Source organism: Lissotriton helveticus, chromosome 11, assembly GCF_964261635.1.
Source record: "Lissotriton helveticus chromosome 11, aLisHel1.1, whole genome shotgun sequence".
Taxonomy (NCBI): domain Eukaryota; kingdom Metazoa; phylum Chordata; class Amphibia; order Caudata; family Salamandridae; genus Lissotriton; species Lissotriton helveticus.
The window spans coordinates 1,032,244,323-1,032,263,176 of NC_136072.1; the positions used below are offsets into that span (position 1 = coordinate 1,032,244,323).

The 18,854-nt window shown below is 47.1% G+C and overlaps 1 protein-coding gene across 4 annotated transcripts in view; it reads right to left on the reverse strand.

Annotated features, from left to right (window-relative positions):
• ACAD10 (acyl-CoA dehydrogenase family member 10) overlaps positions 1-18,854 on the reverse strand; it is a 524,903-nt gene that overhangs the window by 450,710 nt on the left and 55,339 nt on the right. For all 4 annotated transcript variants that reach the window (XM_078667441.1, XM_078667438.1, XM_078667440.1 and 1 more), the window contains one exon: positions 9,765-9,845. The gene's annotated coding sequence lies outside the window, so the exon portion shown is untranslated. The remainder of the gene's footprint in view (positions 1-9,764; positions 9,846-18,854) is intronic.

Below are 18,854 nucleotides of genomic sequence, written 5' to 3' on the forward strand. Positions count from 1 at the left end.
GGCATAGGTGCATCCAAGGCCTACCAGGGGCTGCAGCATATCTTTTGCCACCCCTGGCTGGCCATCCAAACTGACACAACTGGCTGATCACTCAGCTGGGGCAAGGTCGTGTAATCACCCCTTGCTTAGATATAGTATTCCTATGTCTAACCTTAAATCTGGACATATTTGCACCTGTCACTCCAAAGGCAGGCCTTAACAATCCTGAAGGCAGAGTGCTTGGGTTTATGTGAGATGGTGCTCTAGCATCAGCTGAGCCGGTCTGCAGCTTTCGGAAACATGTCCTTATAGCTGTTCTAGGATATAGCCATACCATATACTCTTAAGTGCATTATAATCCTCGCGGTTATTGCTAACTTTGGTTTGGCTTCATCAAAACATGTCGTATTTGGTGTCATACGCTTTGGAATACTACCCCCTCGCCAGTTCTGGCGACGGGGGTAGCATTCCACCCTTCTAGAGGGAGAAGACATGTTACTTCCATTAATCCCGGTTAAAGTTAACCAGAGCCTCAGCATCACAAAATGGATGCTGCTGCCACAGACACAAGTCTGACCTCCTGCTGCTGGGAGTCCTTCCAGCGAGGGAGGCTTGGACAATAGGTTTCCTGTCACAGGGAGGTGCTAGCACCACCCCAGACAGGAGATAGTGGACTGGGGCAGGGAGGGCTGAATGAAATGAGACACTGCCTGGGGCACACAAGGTGTCCCATGCATAGTCCAGTTCAAATCGGTGCTGGGGCACTCCAGCCCCAGCACTGGCACGAAACTGGACAAAGGGAAAGGGGTGTAACCACCCCCTTCCTGGGTCCCACCCATAGGAGGGACCTAGCAGGTAATCCAGCCCCTTAATTTGGAATAAAGGTAGGAGCTGTGTCCTTAGACTTTAGATCATCCGGACTGAAACTCTGATACGAAACTCTGGACCCTTCGACATCATACTCGACGTAGAAGACTGAAGAATCTCCCTTGTGGTCAAGGAGTGACCACCCTGTGCAAGCAGGCACCATCAAGCGCTCAACTGTTTGCTTTGTCGTTGCTCCCGCCAGAGCTTGAACACAGAGCCTGACAAGACTTCCAGACTTCCTTCGACCCGATCCACAGCAAAGCTGAGACCCGTGGAGGCGACGCGAGACGTGGGACCGGCCATCTTGGAAAGCCAGCGAATTGCTTTCCGTGCAACTTCTGAGGCACCCTCGAAGTTGTGCATGGGGATTGAGAAGCCCCAGCCCCGAGCACCAACTGCACTGAAGATCACCTCTCCACACCCACCGAGTGCTGCGTGGGGCCCTTTTGCATTTTCCTGCTCGACGCGTCTGTCCGGTCACTTGCCCGTTGGCTAGTGGCCTCTGTGATGACAAAATCTACAATCTACACCACTGGTCTGGTTGCTCCAGACTGGCCCTTGCTCCCCTGAAAAGGAGCAGCCCATCAGACCTTGCTGGTCTGATCCAGAAGCCATATTCGATTCCTGCGTGGGTTGCATATGCCAAGGCCTGTTGACTCAGAATCGAGATCCGACACCGCCAACAGCGAGAGCCTTCGTGGGACAGTCTGTATCCAGCTCCTGGTCGTCGTCGACACCTCCTGGTCCTCGTGGCTGCAGAGACAAGCTTCACGACATCACCTTATTGCTTCCCGACATCGCCTGGTTCCTTCCTGGTTCTTTCCTGGTCTCTGGCTAGTGACCCAGACTCTGTCCCCTCTGCTTTCAGGTACTCTTCATCCTTGATCCACCCTTGGATCCAACCGGACTCTTCTCTCCTGGTCGCCTGCCGCATCTTTTCTCCAAGGCTCCATAGAACTCCACGACGAAACCCGACACACTTTGACACCTATGCACCCTCTTCCTGTGGGTGAGGTAACGCGAGTACTGCGGTGCTCCTGTAGAGATTAACTCTCCTAGTATCCTAGTTTCAACTGGTTTAGTTCTCGTCCAGTCGGAAGACTCCTAACTCTTTAACTTTCTAACTTTACGCACCCATTGACTTCAATAGGTGCACGCGTGTGCATTTAGACACTGCACCCGCATCCTGTGGGCCTCCTGCTCCCTAACTATTGTTAGTACAGTGTAGCCCCAGCGATTCCCAAGGCCCTAGGCCTTACCACTGTTCGTGACGTGGTACTTATACCACTATTTTAGTATATGGTTTAACGGGCCACCAGGGCCTATCCATATTGTGCAACTTATTGTATGTTATATTAAGTACCTTGTTATACGCTTGTGCTTCTGTGCTCATAAAGAGTAGAGGGGGTTGTTTAGAAATAAATACATATATATTTTGAATATATAAACCTGTGTGGTGTCCTTTCATTTGGTATTAAAAGGTTTGCATATGGTAAAATAGCTGGCTTCACATGCCCTCTTGAGTTTAGCCTAAGACTGCTTTTGTCCATGCTACCACTAGGATAGCTGGTCTATAAGGTTGACTTTACAACCATCACCATAAGGGTTGTTTGGACTGGTGCTCACTAGAATAGTGAACATCATATACCAGGCCAACTTCTAACACCGAGAAGCTCAGATTAAAGTAGAGCAGCATCTGGGAGAGGGAAGCGACACACATTGGGGTATGTCTCATAAATGTTTTTTGTGTTTAGTTAAAACTGTTGCACTAGACTCTCGTCTTCCCTGGCCTCCTCAGTGCCTGATCTTACCGGCCTCTCCCTTGATTCACAGACTGATGCCATCTCCACCTGGCTTTCTTTCTCCTGTGATCAGGTCGCCCCACTTAAAAAGGTCAAATCCGTCCGCCCCCATGATGCACATAAATGGTTTACTAGGGAGCTCAAAGACCTTAAACTCGATCTCAGGCGTTCGGAATGCCATTGGAAACGAAACTATTGCCCCACTCTCCGGACTAAATACAAATTTCTTCTCACCAACTATAAAAAAGCGATCTTGACGGCCAAAACCAACTACTTTACGGAGAGAGTTGCCCTCTCTGCCAACAAATCCCGAGAAATTTTTTCCCTCGTCCATCATCTCGCCACCTCCGATCGCACGAGCACCAGTCCTGCCCCCACTCAGTCCCTTTGTTCCTCACTCAATGAGTATTTCATTGACAAGATTGCCAACATAAAAGCTAACATTCCCGTGGTTCGCCAACCCTGTGCTCTCCTTCCCCTTCCTCTGCCCCCTTCTTCATTGGACCACTTTCCTTCTATTTCTACTGACTGTTTTCTTAACTTGCTTTCAAAAGTCAAGTCCGGTTCTCCGGCTGACTGTGCTCCGGCACGGATTCTCAAAGCACTCTTCACCAGTTGTCCTGCTCCCCCCCTCGCTTTGCTCAACACCTCTCTGGCTCTGGGTTCTGTCCCTACTTCTTTTAAAACCGCTATGGTTCTCCCTATTCTTAAAAAACCCGGACTCAACCCTTCTCTTCCCTCTAACTTCAGGCCTATTTCTCTTCTCCCTTACTTGGGGAAGATCCTTGAAAGCCATGTAACATCTTGCCTGTCTTCGTACGTCGAGGAAAATTGCCTCCTGGCCCCCCATCAGGCGGGCTTTCGTCCAGGACACTCCATGGAGACTGTGATCATCGCTGTTCTGGACGAACTTAAGGGAAAAGCTGACATCAATCTTCCCCAAGCTCTGGTGCTCCTCGACCTGTCCGCTGCGTTTGACACGGTCGACCACGCCATCCTTCTCGACCGTGTCAGCGCAGCGGGCATCAGGGGCGCAGCGCACTCTTGGCTAGCGTGCTTGCTCCTAAGCAGGTCCCAAGCGGTCCATCTTTCGGGCTTTTCCGCTCCCCCCCGCTCAGTCATGTGCGGGGTGCCCCAAGGTTCTTCTCTCTCCCCTCTCCTCTTTAATCTTTATATCTACCCTCTTATTCTTTCCCTCCGCGAGCAGGGGGTCTCCGTGTATAATTACGCGGATGACCTCCAGCTCGTCTTTGACCTTTCCACTTCTTTGGATTCCCCTCTTTTTCTTAGTTCTACTTTAGTTTTCATTTCTGAATGGATGAGCACTAACCATCTAAAGCTCAATCCGGATAAGACGGAGTTTGTTCTCACGGGTGGCCCCTCCAATCCTTGGTCCCCGATTCATTGGCCCCCTTCCTTTGGTCCCCCTCCTTCACCGGTCTCCTCCGTCCGAACCTTGGGCATCAAGGTCAGTCATGACCTCACCATGAATGCCCAAGTCAGCTCCGTCGTATCTTCTTGTTTTTTATCCCTCCGCCTCATCCGGAAAATCTCCCGGTATTTCTCCACGGATGCCCTTAAATCCATAGTCATGGCCCTTATCACCTCCCGCCTTGATTATCGGAACGGCCTATACGTGGGCATACCTGCTTACGAAACCCGACGTCTACAGGCCATCCAAAATCAGGCAGCCCGCCTTATTCTTCGTCTCCCAAAATTCTCCCACATCACGCCCGTACTCAAGTCCCTCCATTGGCTCCACGTGCATTTCAGATCCTTCTTTAAATTGGCTTGCCTGGCCTTTCGGGCCTACACCCACTCAGCTCCCCTCTTCATTATTTCCTTGATCACTCCATACACTCCGACCCGCACCCTTCGCTCCTCTTCTCTCTTTCTCCTTAAAGTTCCCCGCTTCCGTAAATCCAGAACAGGGGGCACCGGCTTTTCGGTTCTTGCTCCCCAGTTCTGGAATAGTCTTCCTCTCTCTATCCGTTCTATTCCCATCTATACTCTCTTCCGTAAAGCCTTAAAGACGCATCTGTTTTCCCAGGCTTTCCCTTGTTAGTCCCTTGGATTCTTTGTAGAGTCAGGCTCAGTTCTCAGCGCCAGGAAGCCGCTTGGCCGCAGTGCGCTTTAGCAAGTTTCTTTTTTCATTTCTTTTTTTCATTTCATTTCATGCAGGACGGCAAACACACCACTCTCAGGCAGACGATGAAAGCGGATTCCACAGATTTACAGCACTGAGCACTATGGAATGACAGTACTATCCCTTACCCGTTAACATGACAACTGTGACGTGTTTAACCTGGAACATACGGGGCCTAAATGATCACTAAAAATCCAGACTAGTACGCGCATACTTAGTCTGACATGGGGTTTACGTATGCTTCCTCCAAGAGAAACACCTGGTCACAGAAGATACTGGCCGTCGACGGGCCAGATGTTGCGTAGCTCGTTACTACTCAGTTAACTCAAATTATGCTCGTGGGGTAACCATCCTGCTAAAAAGGGCCTCCTGTGGCACACACTGTGCTCGGTCATTGACAAGGCAGGGAGATACATTATACTGGTGGGAAGGCTGTACGTGCAAAAGCTGATGTTGGTGGCCGCCTATGGCGCAAACATGGACGACCCAGACTTTTTTCTCAATATCTGGCAGCAAGTCTTAGACTGCAGCTCCCAACTGATACTGTGGAGCGGGGACTTCAATGTGGCACTTCAGAGGGCCCTCGACCACTCAAGCGATAGGCTACACCACTTGGGCTCAGCGGAATTCCTCAACACACTTATCGCCAATAATGCACCAACAGATATATGGCGCCACACACACTTCACTGCGCGACGGTACATGCGTCTCCTCCGTGCATGCCTCATGGTACCGCATTGATTACTGGCTGGTGTTGAGGGACGTCTTCACTTGGGCTAAAGTGGTAGAACACTTGCCACGCACATTATCCGACCACTCGCTGGTCTGGCTGATACTACAGACCCCACAGACTTTTCCCCCGGTGTTCCTATGGAGGCTGCCCCCGCGAGCCCTGCGTGATAAGGTGTTAGCGGCAGAGATCGAGTTAGCCATCACGGAGTTCTTTGACTTGAACAAAGGGTCTGTCTCCTCACCATCCATATTGTGGGAGGCCTTTAAGGTGACCATTAGAGGAACCCGCTTTACTAAGCAAGCGGGTGTCCTGAAAGTGATAAGAGGATCTTTAACGAAACTGGAGTCCGAAATACCGGATCTGGAAGATACCTATAGTCGTGATCCTAGACTGGAGATGCTGGCTGGCATCCAAGCCACCTTATCAGAATATTAGGCAGAGGTTGACTGTGAAGTCAATTATCTTGGGCGAGAGGCACAGGCACGCTGATATGGTGAGGGGGATCACCCTGGCAAGACCTTAGCTGGGTTGCTGCGCAAACCACATGCCTCTGAAAACGTTTGAGCTGCGAGACTGTGGAGGATGCCTGATTACATCCCCCGAAAAACTCCCATCAGTCATGTCCTCTTTTCTTGCCCGGCTTTACTCCGCAGGGAAGACAAGCGACATGGAGTCACTGTAGAGCTACCTGGAGTCCATTGAACTGCTCTGGCTGGACCCAGTTCACTGAGAGTACATGGACACCCTGATTATGCCGGAGGAGGTAGCACAAGTTATATCTGGCTTCCCGGGTGATAAAGCGCCTGGCTCTGACAAGCTAAATTCCACATTCTATAAAGAATACGTAACAATACTTATTCCTCATCTCATGGAGATGTATCACGAATCAGTGTCAACAGGCAAGCTTCTCCCACCCTGCGCAAAGCCCTCATTATCACGATACTGAAACCAGACAAACCACCAGAACTCTGCAATTCCTACAGACCCCTCTCTCTCATTAATTTAGTTAACAAAATCTACGCAAAACTCCTAGCCAATCGCTTACACCCCCTAATGCCACTACTAGTGAGGCCTGATCAGTCTGGGTTGATACCGGGGAGAGCCACATCTCACAATCATCGCACTATCTTCTCGGTCATGCACCACCTTAGCGGCTCTCTGCTGGCAGTGGCTGCCCTGTTAGACCCCATAAAGGCATTGGACTCCCTTGAGTGGTCCTTTCCCTTTTCCCTGTTGGGGCATCTGGGAATCAGCTCCAGTTTCATACAAATAATTCAGATATTATATCACCTCCTCTCAGCGAGAGTGTGGCTTAATGGACAAACATTGGATCACTTTGCTATTATGCGCGGAGCTAGTACGCAGAGGCTATGGAACCGCTTGAGGCTAGGTTACGCCAACACCATGCTCAGAGAGGAATTGGCTTCACCACGCACTGGTGGTATCAATGTATGCGGACGATATTTCCCTAAATATCCGCGATCTGCGTGAAAACCTCTCACCAATGACGTGGGAGGTGATTCACTTTGGTGGCCACTCGGGCATGCAGGTGAACTGGAGTAAATCTATACTATTCCCACTCACAGACAAGACACTCCCGTTCCAGATGGAGTACCCATATAAGTGGGCCTCAGAACAGACTTGATACTTGGGAGTGTGGCTGAGCAGAGACCCGGAGGAGCTGTGGAAAGCAAACTATGGGAAAGCAATGGATTGGCTTGAAGCACGGATTCCAATATGGAACAAATTACCGTTATCTATCACCGGATGCATAGTTATTATAAAGATGTTCATCCTGCCGAAACCGCTTTATCTATTTGTCAACGTCCCACTCCCCTGACGACGCAATTTTTCCAACGCTTGCATTCTAATCTGATCACTCTGATTTGGGAGGGCCGCCAACCTAGGATAGCATTTGAAATTCTCACATTACCCCAGTTGCGGAGAGGGCTGGGGTCAGTAGACCTTCAGCTATACGCATACTGCGCCCAAGCGAGGTACTTACACTTTTGGCTACACCCGACACCGTTTCAACCGCATGTGGCCAGCGGAGTGTGACCGCGCGGCTCCGTAGCCACTGAAAACCACACTGTTCCAACCCTATACAGCACCCAAAGGGAAAAACAAACAGAATGCGTGCGAAGGGCGTGGGATGGCATTCATAGGCGACCGGAGTAGAGGCCTTATATGCACCATCTCGGTGGCAGTGGCGGAGATCCCAGCCCTGCCCCCTCTGCAGGACAAAGGGGTGGAGCACCGTGCAGATACCTTGGAGATATGCACATTTGTTGACCAAAAACCGCAGATCTATTTCTCCCTCCATTTACCGGTACAGAAGAGAGGTCAATAGCCTACTCCTATACATTATTATACCATCAGCTTTTGCGACCTGCAAAGATTTGCATAGCACCTTCCAGCCTCCGCCCCGATCAACACTGCACTTGAATACACACACACACATCCACGTCACCGGGAAGGCTCATAACGCGCCTTTACTCTATGTCCAAAGCTGCTTCCCAGCTGGACACTTCGCGAGCGTGCAGGGCCTGGGAGACGGACATAGGTCAGGAAATATCGGAGGAGGACTGGCTTTACCAAGTCAAATCAAATCAAATTTATTTATTTGTATAGTTAATAAAAACCATTACAAAGGATAAGATGCCGTAGTATTAAAAGACCGGAATAAAAAGCAAGTCTGGAGATACATACATAATTAAAAGTTAAAAATCATTAACAAGAATGTCCTTTGAGCTTCAAAAGGGTAGAGACAGTTACGGGGAGAATGATTGCACAAGTATTGAAAGTTCAGGGTATGGATTGGATCTTTGCCGAAGTTCTTCTCTTTTCCTCAAAGTTGATAATAAATGTAACTGCTCTACTGATGAACCGAGGGTCTGCAGAGCACAGAACTTGTATAATCGCAGAACGACATGTGCGAATACCATATTGTTTGAATTTCGCTTTTAGACTATTCTGGCGTTCCTGGTCCAATGCGGGACAAATGCAGATCAGGTGAATGAGATCTTGCTTTGCTGCACCACATAGGTCGCACTCCTTGATGTCCGGGGTCCTCCATTTAGGTTGATCGGCATTGGTCGGCAGGTTTCCCAACCTTAGGCAAAGGTATTTGTGTTTAACGTGTGATGAAAAAGCGAGATCCAAGTAGGCTGCCGGCGTGGACTTTTTGTATGATTCTATAGTCATCCAGGCATGTGAGCGATGGCTCATGGTTAATTTGTCGTTGAACAGTGAGTGCCTGTTGGCTGCCTTCTTTACCGCCTGTTTGAACGTTGGGACTGGAAGCTTGGTTTCCCAAAGCGCTACTAGTTTAGTGGTTTCAAGGGATTGTTGTAGGTATTCGACGTACTGGAAATTCGGACTATTATGAATTGCTTCCCACATGGCACGATAGATCTCATTGTCTTGGTTCATCCAAATGCCATACCAGAATTTAACAGTCTCATATTTTTTCAACAGACTGGCTTTACTGTTGCGGACAGACTGAATGTGAGAGAGAGAGAAAGAAAGAACGTGAGAGAGAGAGAAAGAAAGAACAGATATGAAGAAAGACGAGGGGAGGAAGGATCATAATGCATGAGAGGGGGCAAGACCAGAAAAGAGCAGTGTGTTGCGAGATCAAGGGGCGATAAAGACCTGAAGGAGGAGGAAATACTGCTTCAAGCCAGGAAGGTGAGAACCCAATCTCAGCGGATACCCCAAAGAACGGCTGTGCCCACCGAAGATGAAACCAGAATCACAGAAGCCAACTTTGGGTACTACAACAGTGAGGACTGATGATTACCTGGTTCCTCGGAGAGTCAGAGAACTCAGATTTGCTAGTGTGTGGTCTGAGGACAGGCCACACAAGTAACAGATGGGAAACAAGGCTTCCTTTTTAAACTTTGGGAAAGAGAATCAGGGTTAAGATAAGAAACAGTAAACCATTTTCTTCTGTTATTTAACTATAAAGTGTGAGGTACGGCAACCACTGACCTACTAGTTTAGATTTTTCCCCATAAGGTGCTCAAGCTCTAAAGAAAAGAAAATAGTAGGGTATAATACTAAGGGAAAAAGAGAAGAAAGAAAAGAAACAATTGTGAGATTCTCAGTGGGCAAAACAAGTCGTGAAATTAAAAGAAACAAGCAAAGTGATCTAGCAACCAAAGATAAGAGTGAAGAAAATAAAAAAGGAAAGAGACAATGGCAAATTATATATTTGTTTCCTTCATTCACTTACCTGTGTTTTTTTACTTATGTTTTGCTGAGGGAGAATTTACTCCTGACTCACAAGGGTTCCAAACCTATCCCTGGATAGTCACTGGAAAAATTAAAAGGAGAGGACAGGAAAACATTTGTGAGCAAAGAAACACCAAAATGATTTATAATTATTTTGTTTGAACTGTCTTTAAGAACCATATACAAACAGTAATCCTGCAAGAATCTCTGGAAAGAGTCCTGAGCCGCCTCCTGACCACATACAAGTGGCCAGAGGATTGCACAGATTATCCACCATCTTCCTAATTTCCTAATGCCCTAACCCGGCTTGTGCTGCAGAAGTCAGGGATACAGAGTATGGGGAAACAGGGATGGTTTAGGGTAGGCAAAGAAAACTATTTTGGTACACTCACTGGGTTAAATAAGGTAGGAGCACACAACTTCCACCATAAGTCCTGATGGCAATCTGAACCAGTTGGAAGCTGGAGATTGGCTTCCACTGGTAAGGTTGCAGGAATAATTGGAGAGGTCAAAACAGCAAGCAATTACAGAAGACATTGAGTGTCAACGGGCTTCTTGCTGTGGTGGCTCCAACACAAATAGGATACACTTTGGAGTAAATTATACCATAGGTGAAATCCTCATAGACAACCATTGGCAAAGCCAATAGGTCTTGCCTATGAGAGCAATAGAAATTACTATCAAAGTTTGCAATGCTCATGCTGTACAGCATGGAAAAAATCCAAAGGCAGAACCAATAGTCTCAAAGGCAAGACTAATTGGCTTTGCCAATGCTTGTTAGATCTTGGAACAACACCCCTGTAATTCTTAGCAAATCAGTTAATCTGTCCATGTGCACAAAAGAAAAAAAATATGGTATTTGGCAAAAACATTCTGTCACACAAAGAAAGCATTTGAGCACATGTCCATGCCTTAGTGAAAACACATTTGGAAGGAGTAGTTTCTGTCCTGTAACTCCAGTTCTGTAGTAGGGGTATCTCTGTTATAGTCATAATCTAGTGAATAGTCCCGCCCATGTGCGTGGACCCCGGAGCAATCAAAAATAATCTCTTACAGTGTCAAAAAATGCAGAAATGCATAGACACTTAAGAGAGAATTTAAAGACAGATAATGCAGCCTAAAAAGGCTACACTGTCCAGTACTTCAACTAGAAATTCCACCACAAAATCCACAAAACAGCAAAAGCCTGTACAGATTTCCATTGCTTTAACAGCAAACTCCCTCAGGAATGATAGAGAGAAGAACCTGGACAGACAAGCCCCATAGGCTGCCATTATGTGGCTCAAACGTGGCCTCGACGTCGACTTCTTCTGCGCCAGAGACCTCTTCCGCCTCGACGGCGACCTTGTCCGCTTCGACGGCGGCCTCGACGACGAGGATCCCCTCGACGACGACGATATCCTCGCCTTCGACGGCGAACGGCGGTGTCGCCTCGACGGCGAGCGCCGACGCCGGGTCCTCCGATGCCTTCCACTCGACGCCGACGGCGACGACGAAGAAATCGACACCGGGTTCGACGGCGGCCTGTGTAAGTCCCTCGACGTCGACGGGCGACGTTTTCTCGACCCAGAGCCCTGGGGAGACCGGGAACTGGCCGTGGACCTTCCTCTCGACGTCGTGGTCAGAGCAACCGACCCAGACGGAGACCTTGGACGTTTGCTGGACTTCCTGCCCCTGGGGAGCCCCCCAGAGGCCTCAGCATGGGCAGTAGAAGCCCCTCCAGACCCACCTTGATCCTTCAGTCTTCTTTCTTCAAGGCCCTGAAGTCTGATCTTCCTCCTGTCCTTCAGGGTCCTGCCAGAGAAGCCTCTACAGATCCCACACTCCTCTGGGATGTGGGAAGAGGGAAGGCAGAGGATACACACCTCATGGGGATCTGACTTGGCCTTCTTCCTGGAGCACTCCGGGCATTTGTCAAATAATGCAGGCATTATTGACAACAAAAGGGTGCAGAAAACCAAGAAGAAAGTCACCAGAGTACTTTAAAAGTACACAAAATCGAATTTCAGTGAAAAAACACCACAAAACCCCTGAAAAGGGATAGCTCAATGCTCCAGGGTCCTGCTTGCAGGAGCTGGAAAAAAGAACTGAAAGTAAGTTGGACCTGCTATGCATTCTGGGATACTGGGAGAAGGTTCTGGAAGATTCTCTTAAAGGCACAGTATCCTGTTTTGAGCCACATAATGGCAGCCTATGGGGCTTGTCTGTCCAGGTTCTTCTCTCTATCATTCCAGAGGGAGTTTGCTGTTAAAGCAATGGAAATCTGTACAGGCTTTTGCTGTTTTGTGGATTTTGTGGTGGAATTTCTAGTTGAAGTACTGGACAGTGTAGCCTTTTTAGGCTGCATTATCTGTCTTTAAATTCTCTCTTAAGTGTCTATGCATTTCTGCATTTTTTGACACTGTAAGAGATTATTTTTGATTGCTCTGGGGTCCACGCACATGGGCGGGACTATTTACTAGATTATGACTATACACAGAGATCCCCTACTACAGAAGCATCTGTTGTCACAATAAAAGAAGACAACATCTGTTGTCACAATAAACATCTATTTCATTGGAGAGAGAAAAGGGCTTCTTTGAAGTCTGTGCGGCATAGTTAAACAAAGCTACACACAGCAAGAGGTTCAATAAAGAATACAGGAAAGAAAAAAATAATTTTAAGTAGTGCCTCACTCAAAACGTGATCAGGAGAAAGACAGCAATCAAGATGAAGCAATCAGTACTTCGTCCATGCTCAAGCCAAAAGAAGGGGATGTGAAGCCAGCATGAACTGGCCAATTAGAAGGCAGCAAATAAGAGTGACAATTAAGCCAAAGCATGTTAAGCAACGGGCAACCTGCTACCCCTTGTTGTATACAGCATTTCTTGCCAACAAGAGCACATGCACTGTCGCAGGAGAGATCTAAAAAAATAATGAAAAAATTGACAGTATAAATGTGCAATGCCTATGAACGGTTGCACTTGTTTGATTGTGGTAGAAACAGGCCATTGTTCTACTACTAGTGCTTTGTCAGAATCAATTGCAATACCAATGGGAGATGACATATTGTAGGAACACCAGACATGCATTTCTCCAACTTAGCATATGAAGATTGGATTTGAAGTTGATGAATGACATAAAAGCTTCTTCTGCTCCTCGAGTTACTGATATGACAGGTTTTCTGCATACAGCATCACAAAACAGGAGGTTCATCCAGGACGGATGTACGTCATGACAACACGGGCTTTTACACCGCGCTGCCATTACGACGCATCCATTACAACGCAAGTCGTTACAACGACTTGCGCTGTAGGCGCTGGATTTTGGAATAGTATGATTTACTATTTCAACTCCAGCCTACGCAACAGTAGGGAAACTATTGGAATAGTACATCTACTATTCCTTAGTATCTAGCGCCATCCAGCGCAAGCCGTAACGACTTGCGTTGTGATGGCAGCGTCGTAATGGCAGCGCGGTGTAAAGCCCGCGTTGTCATGGCTGTCTCCCATCCAAGACCAGTCAACTTTCAGAAATGAACCCCCACCACAGCTGTTCTTGAACGTGTATGTGTGGGCCAAAGGGCATCACGAAGCCTACCAACAGATAACAAATGCACTTGGACAGACATCATGATGACAACAGCATATACAACCTGAATATAGCTTGCTTAGAGCAGGCCCAATTATGGTCTGTAATGCAATTGTCTATTCTAGTGGTTACATGTTGCCCTCTATGGAAGCGATTAGCAGGAAGTTGCATATCCATGCATAGTCTCACCCATTGCAAAACTGTTTCCTTTCTTTTCTGACTACTATTGGAGATAACCCAGTTCAAGGGCCTCATACTTACTAAATTTGTACTGCATCTAGTGTTTCCAGTTGTTTCTCAGATGGTACCACAGAGCCACTGGCTGTGCCATATTTGTAAATGAACAGCTTCACCTCCTTGTTGATTAAACAGCCGATGTTGCTGACAATACCTTTGTGCTCCTCCAGGATGCCCGGTAGTTCAAGTGTTATTATTATGTTAAGTTAGCACAGCTCTAGTGCAGAATCTGACATTAGAATGGCATGTACACACTTGGTGTAAAGTGCATGAACTGCAATTCTCCAGCAGTGCTGCAGCGGAGTAGTGTCCATTCTGGCTTCTTCAGTCTAGTGATACCCCCGCATTTCTCAATAATGCTCCAGCTTTTCAAAAATGCCCTCTCGTTTGTAAGCATACATTTGGAGATGTGGTTTTAATATCCTGGACTGTGAACATGGAATGTCGGGTATTTTAATGCTTATACTGTAATTCAGGTGGACAGTGTCTTTTCAGCTACTTTCCAGCCAGGGAAATTTAAATATTTGTTCATGCTCGCTGTCATCGATATTATAGAACACTTAACACACATGCCTTGATGAAGGCAAAACATTGCCTCTATTTTGAAATCCTCATTCATTTCTGCAAGCTTTTACCTACCTAAATGCTAAATATTTGAACAACTTAAGAGGCAGTGTATCTGTCAATGGTTGCGCTCTGACTTCTCTCCCCGCAAACACTGCCTTTCAAATATATTCCTTGCCACAAATTTAGCCACTGTGTAAGTGAGTTCTCGGTTAATATTAACCCCTGCAAATATAGTTTCCCTGTGGTCAGTGCAGACATTTGAAATCTATGACACCTCACTAGCTCCATCATGGCTTTAAGTGATATTTCTGGTTGCCTCAAGATGAGGCCAGAGAGCTTGGCAGTCGGGAACACATATTACTTAGGCCCCTTCACCTTATCCACCAGGTCTACCAATGTGCAGCTTGGGAATGTTTTTTGAATTTTTTTTGCATACTAGACTTTTGTCAGGAGTCCTCTGACAGTCGGGCTCCATTATTGTGGTTAATCTGTTCCCCTTCAAAGTGCTCGACTCTGCTAGAGAGGGGGCTTCACCCAAAGTGTTCCTTCTTTCGACATGGGGTGGTTGCCATCCCCATGTCGAGGCCATGACATTACTGCTAATTGGAAGCAGTTGATCTATAGCTACGGTGTAAAGGTATTTTTACAAAGACTCCAAAGTGGAGACTAACCCCCAGATGCATTAAGCATCCATTTTGCGATTCCTTATTAGTGAAAAATAAGGATTCGCTAATAAGGAATAGCAAAATGCTATGCATGAAGAAATCCCAAAAAAAATTGCGATTTCTTAATATTCCTTAATTGGGACTCGCAAATTGCGAGTCGCAATTAAGGAATACCTCCCCATTCATTCCAATGGGCCTAGAGGCCCATAGGAATGAATGGGAAGACATTCTCAATTTGCGATTAGCAATTAGCGAATCGCAAATTGAGAATGCAATTTCAAGGGTGCAGGGGTGTCCAAAGGACACCCTGTTGAACCCCTGAAATTAATCTGTGCACATATGTTGCGCACACACATGCCCTAAGGGCATGTGTGTGCGCAACATGAAACTTTGAAAATGCACAAAAGTGAATTTTTCAAAGTTTTTGCAAATTACCATGAAGCTCAACTTCATGGTAATTTGCTCCCCCTATTAGCGAAATCGCTAATTTTTTTACTTTGTTGCATTGCATTTAAGGAATCTCAATTTGGGATTCCTTAAATGCAATCGCAATTTAAGGAATCTCAATTTAGAGATTCCTTAAATTGCGATTTTTGCATTTGGGATGATGCATCCCAAATGCAAAAATGCCGGTCGCAAAGGGGCAGATTCTGAGAATCTGCCCCTTTGCGACCAGATTTTCCTTTCATGCATCTGGGCCGAAGTCTTCTGATCCTCTCTTTAATTGTTCTATTAATGATGAATGAGACCCTTTACATTTTCTCAAGAGGGAAATGTGAGCGTATTTTGCTTGCACAGGAGGGGTTAAAGTAACCCTGGCTTTTGATAACCAAGTAAGTCTATAGACCCATGTTTGTGGGTTTACATTAGGGCACCTACACACCTTGCGGATAGCTATTTTTGCTTAGTTCCACTGCACGCTCCTTGAGGGCTCCTTCCTCTCACTAGTCCCTACGCATGCTTCTGTAGCCTAGATTGTAGTATAGCTGGTCGAGATTAACAAATATTTCAATTGAAGTGTGAGGGTATCTTTTTTCTCCCCCTCGCCGGACTGAGCCAGGTTGAGCAGATTTGCCTATGACGTGCAAAAGAGAATGCCTCCACAAAAGTAAAGCAAAGATACAGCCACTGCTCAAGCCTGAACAAAGGGATGTGCTACCTGCCAATTCTCTGCCTCTTCTATTCTGCTCTCACAAGAGTAACAAAGTCCCAGAAAGAGCATCAGTTTGGTGGTTGAAGGGCTGTCTGCCATCATGAGATGGCTGCCATTAACATGGAAACAGAGAAACTGAGCAGGATAATTCTGGGTCTGTTCTGTGCGGGAAACAGCGTATGTTGCCGATCCAGGGCACACCCCCCAAATTCTCCCGACATAACAGTCTCCAAAAGCCCGCATGTGCAGATCTCCACTGTCTGGACCATGCATTGTCCGGAACCTCGCGCAGCCACAAGCTGCAATATCTCTAAGTACCAACAATGTTTCTACCACGTAGTCGCCTATTCACCTAAATGCTCATCCCATGAAGGCAGCAAGCAGACAGCAGCAGTCCTACACAGTCCATTGTGACAAGCAGGGAGGGACACGCTTCTCGCACAAGACTAAAACAAAGACTATGACCCTCAAAAACACCCCCTCAACCCAGCACACATTGCCTCCATGTCGCGGCGCATGTGCTGCTCTGCCATGTATTGGACTTTTGGAATCAATACGATTCCAGCGTGCATGCGAGGAGACAAATAGGAGAAAAGATGTGCACGCGGGTATTGGCCCCTTTACTGGAGGCTTGATACACTGGGGACTTTTTTTTCTAGCCAGTCCCCGTGTGAACATCTTCTGTCCGTCCCATGACGGGCCGCTACTTTGATTGATGGTGTGATCCTCGACACTGATAACCTAATCACAGCCATCCAGGGAGATCACGACGCTTTGGAGTCTCCAGACTCGGGCATTACATGGGAGCAGGAAAGAAAAGGGGCGGGCGGAGATCTTTCACTCAGGGTATCGTGATCCTGTTGACACTGTCTGGACCATGCATTATCCGGAACCTGGCGCAGCCACAAGCTGCAATATCTCTAAGTACCAACAAAGTATCTACCACGTAGTCACCTAAATGCTACTGGACCAGGCTAGTCAATTTCTTCCTCAGTCAAGGATCCCTCCCAATTGTCCTCAAAACAGGACAGGTTACCCCCTTCTAAAAGAAACCTCTGCAGATGCAAATGACCTCAATAACTTCCGCCCCATCACCAATCTCCCTTTTCTTTCAAAGATCACAGAAAAATGTGTTGAAAAACAACTCTCCCAACACATTACGGAATTCCTCCTCTTATCTAGCTCTCTCTCTCTGCCTCGTGTTCAATCCTGGATGGATCAATCAAATCTACTCAACAGTAAATCCATCATTGTGGACTGCGCTAAATCCTTAGGTGTCATACTTGACAAAAGACTCAACCGAATCTCACACATCAACTCCATGGCCAAGAGCGCACGTTATAAACTGCGCCTTTTATGGGGGATTCGTCGGTTCTTCCCAGAGAATGACCTAAAAACCTTGGTCCAATCGCTAGTTCTCTCTAGACTGGATTATTGCAGTTCTCTTCTGACTGGCCTTCCCAAATTTCACCTCTCCCCCCTCAAATCCGTCCTCCATTCAGCAGCTCACTTCATTACAGGGTCCAAACGTAGTGACCACATCAGTCCTATCCTGTCTTCCCTCCGATGGCTTCCCATCGAGGCTAGAGCTATCTACAAAACAGCGTGCATCACCCACAAAGCTTTGCACTCTTCCTCCCATCGCTATCTGGCGCTTAAACTCAAACTGTCTGGAGGCTCAAGACCTTCTCGGAATGCGGAAAAGTTCCTTCTTGAACCCCCCTCCTTCAAAAGGGAAAAATTGTGGGCACAATCGTTCTCAGGTAATGCGGTGAGAATCTGGAACTCGCTTCCTCCTTCGCTTCGTGCCATCAACTCCATCCAGATCTTCAAAGCGGACCTCAAATCGCTTTTATTCCAAAGACACTTTCAGAATGAATTCCCTCCCTCTCAGACCCCACCAGGAAGTTCTTTAGTCATTGTAAATTTGTCACAAATATTTTTATTTTTGTTTGTACATCCTGTGCTTGCTGCGTTTTATATTGTGATTCCTTTTGCCTGTGCTGTTTTGATTCTATGGCCTGCTATTGTTCGCCAGGAAGTTCTTTAGTCATTGTCAAATTTGTCATATTTATTCTTACTTTTGCTTGTACAGTCTGTTCATGCTATTTTTGTTTGTTCTATTCCTGCAACAGTTCTCTCATGTAACGTAACTGGTTCTATTGTACAGTGCTCTGACACCTTCGGGTAAAGTCGCGCTTTATAAAAATGCATTAAATAAATAAATAAAAATAAATAAATCCCATGAAGGCCGCAAGCAGACAGCACCAGTATTACACATTCCATCGTGACAAGCAGGGAGGGACACACTTCTCGCACAAGACTAAAACAAAGACTACGACCCTCAAAAATATCCCCTCAACCCAGCACACATTGCCTCCATGTCGCAGCCTTATCAAGAACGTGCTGCACTGCAAAGAAGGAAAACGATCCAACGCCAATTCCTCTGGACATATCGGAGGTCACCAACACTGTGTCCAAGACGCACAGTCAATGCTGTGGTCGAGACGATATACCAAAACTTTATTTTTTGGGGTGTCTTGTGGCAACTCTAAACGACTCCAGCCGCTTCGGAATTGTGCCAACCCCTTGCCTCTGGGCGGCTCTCCCCGATGTGCAGATGGAGCAACCCCCCTCCGCCCCCACAGACTAGATTTGATGGAACGCCCAATCGCTTATGGCCAGCCCCCACCCTGTTCTCCTTATTTGAAATATTCATTCTCCTGAACAACCTCGCCCCCCCCATGCCCTAACTGTGTCCCTCATGAGGCACCTCGATGGTATTGTGAAGCCTCCCCTAACTGCCAATCTCCTTTAATAGTACTCCCCAGGACGGTGAAGTCTTTATCCGGGTACTAACGGGAGGTTGTCCGTCTGTGCCCATGTGATTCCTGGACTA